This window comes from Cupressus sempervirens, chromosome 2 (assembly GCF_028749045.1).
Source record: "Cupressus sempervirens isolate cs-2001-9-10 chromosome 2, ASM2874904v1, whole genome shotgun sequence".
NCBI lineage: Eukaryota > Viridiplantae > Streptophyta > Pinopsida > Cupressales > Cupressaceae > Cupressus > Cupressus sempervirens.
In genome coordinates this window covers 564,932,869-564,935,368 of record NC_143119.1, presented here as the reverse complement: position 1 = coordinate 564,935,368, position 2,500 = coordinate 564,932,869, and positions in this window count along the sequence as shown.

Here is a 2,500-nt window from a genome sequence, read left to right as displayed (position 1 = left end):
GGGACGTAGTCAACGCGAGCTGATGACTTGCGCTTACTAGGAATTCCTCGTTGAAGATCAATAATTGCAATGGTCTATCCCCATCACGATGCAATTTGGCAAGATTTCCCAAACCTTTCGGGCCAGGGAGAGAAACTCGTTGGTTGCATCAGTGTAGCGCGCGTGTAACACCGGAGCAACACCCGACGGAGGTGCTAGATGAGGGCTCCCGTTTTAGATCGAGTTTTAAAATCACCGAGCAGACGCGGTGAGGGCTGGCAACCGCTGCCAAACCTTTTTCCAAAATTGCGCCAGCTGAGTGACAAGAAAACATGATCTAAACGAGAGTCCAGGAATAGCACCCTCGAGGGTGGGCTTCATGCCCCTCTAATTGATTCAACTTCGGCGTCCACCGTTTCAAAATCTGACATATCCATCCGCCCTGACAGCGGCGTTGAATCAATGAGGGGGGCACGGGAGAGGCTCGCGGCAACCACCTCTCCTGTTGTAGCCGCGATAGGCACGCAAAAAATTTTGCTAGAGTGCCAAGCACCCACCTCATGGCTAGAGACAAGGGCTCGCCATTAGATCAACTTCGAAATCGCTGAACAGACGCGCTGTAGAATGGCAACCGCTGCCAAGTCTCTTCCGTAGTTGCGTCGGTCGAGTGATCGAAGAAGGTGATCTAAGAGAGGGTCCAAGCGTAGGCATTCGTTGGGGGATTCGCGCCAATGGCATAAATTTATGCAATACCCGAGCAACACCGGACGGAGGTGCTAGACGAGGGCTCCCGTTTTAGATCGAGTTTTAAAATCACCGAGTAGACGCGGTGAGGGCTGGCAACCGCTGCCAAACCTTTTTTCAAAATTGCACCAGCTGAGTGACAAGAAAACATGATCTAAAGGAGAGTCCAGGAATAGCACCCTCGAGGGTGGGCTTCATGCCCCTCTAATTGATTCAACGTCGCCGTCCACCGTTTCAAAATCTGACATATCCATCCGCCATGACAGCGGCGTTGAATCAATGAGGGGGGCACGGGAGAGGCTCGCGGCAACCACCTCTCCCCTTGTAGCCGCGATAGGCACGCAAAAAAATTTTTTTAGAGCGCCAACCACCCACCTCATGCCTAGAGACAAGGGCTCGCCATTAGATCAACTTCGAAATCGCTGAACAGACGCGCTGTAGAATGGCAACCGCTGCCAAGTCTCTTCCGTAGTTGCGTCGGTCGAGTGATCGAAGAAGGTGATCTAAGAGAGGGTCCAAGCATGTAGGCATTCGTTGGGGGATTCGCGCCGATGGCATAAATTTATGCAATACCCGAGCAACACCGGACGGAGGTGCTAGACGAGGGCTCCCGTTTTAGATCGAGTTTTAAAATCACCGAGTAGACGCGGTGAGGGCTGGCAACCGCTGCCAAACCTTTTTCCGAAATTGCGCCAGCTGAGTGAAAAGAAAACATGATCTAAACGAGAGTCCAGGAATAGCACCCTCGAGGGTGGGCTTCATGCCCCTCTAATTGATTTAACGTCGCCGTCCACCGTTTCAAAATCCGACATATCCATCCGCCATGATAGTGGCGTTGAATCAATGAGGGGGGCACGGGAGAGGCTCGCGGCAACCACCTCTCCCCTTGTAGCCGCGATAGGCACACAAAAAAATTTTGCTAGAGCGCCAACCACCCACCTCATGCCTAGAGACAAGGGCTCGCCATTAGATCAACTTCGAAATCGCTGAACAGACGCGCTGTAGAATGGCAACCGCTGCCAAGTCTCTTCCGTAGTTGCGTCGGTCGAGTGATCGAAGAAGGTGATCTAAGAGAGGGTCCAAGCGTGTAGGCATTCATTGGGGGATTCGCGCCGATGGCATAAATTTATGCAATACCCGAGCAACACCGGACGGAGGTGCTAGACGAGGTCTCCCGTTTTAGATCGAGTTTTAAAATCACCCAGTAGACGCGGTGAGGGCTGGCAACCGCTGCCAAACCATTTTCCGAAATTGCGCCAGCTGAGTGACAAGAAAACATGATCTAAAGGAGAGCCCAGGAATAGCACCCTCGAGGGTGGGCTTCATGCCCCTCTAATTGATTCAACGTCGGCGTCCACCGTTTCAAAATCTGACATATCCATCCGCCCTGACAGCGGCGTTGAATCAATGAGGGGGGCACGGGAGAGGCTCGCGGCAACCACCTCTCCCGTTGTAGCCGCGATAGGCACTTAAAGAGTCAACTTCGTGAGGTGACTCGGCGAGTTAGCCCGCTGATGCGACTTGGGCGGGCCGACCTAGCGAACGAACTTAAAGAGGCGACTTGGGCGGGCTGACCTGGTGAGCGAACTTAAAGAGTTGACTTGGCAACGTACTTGAACAACCGACTTGGTGAGCTGACATGGTTAGTGGGCTTAGAGAAGCAACTCGGCGGGGCAACGAGCTGTGAGTGGACTTAAAGAGTCAATTCTTGATTTGGCAAAGACCACATGGTTAGATGACTTGGTGAGCCGACCTGGCTAGCAAAATTGGCAAGCAA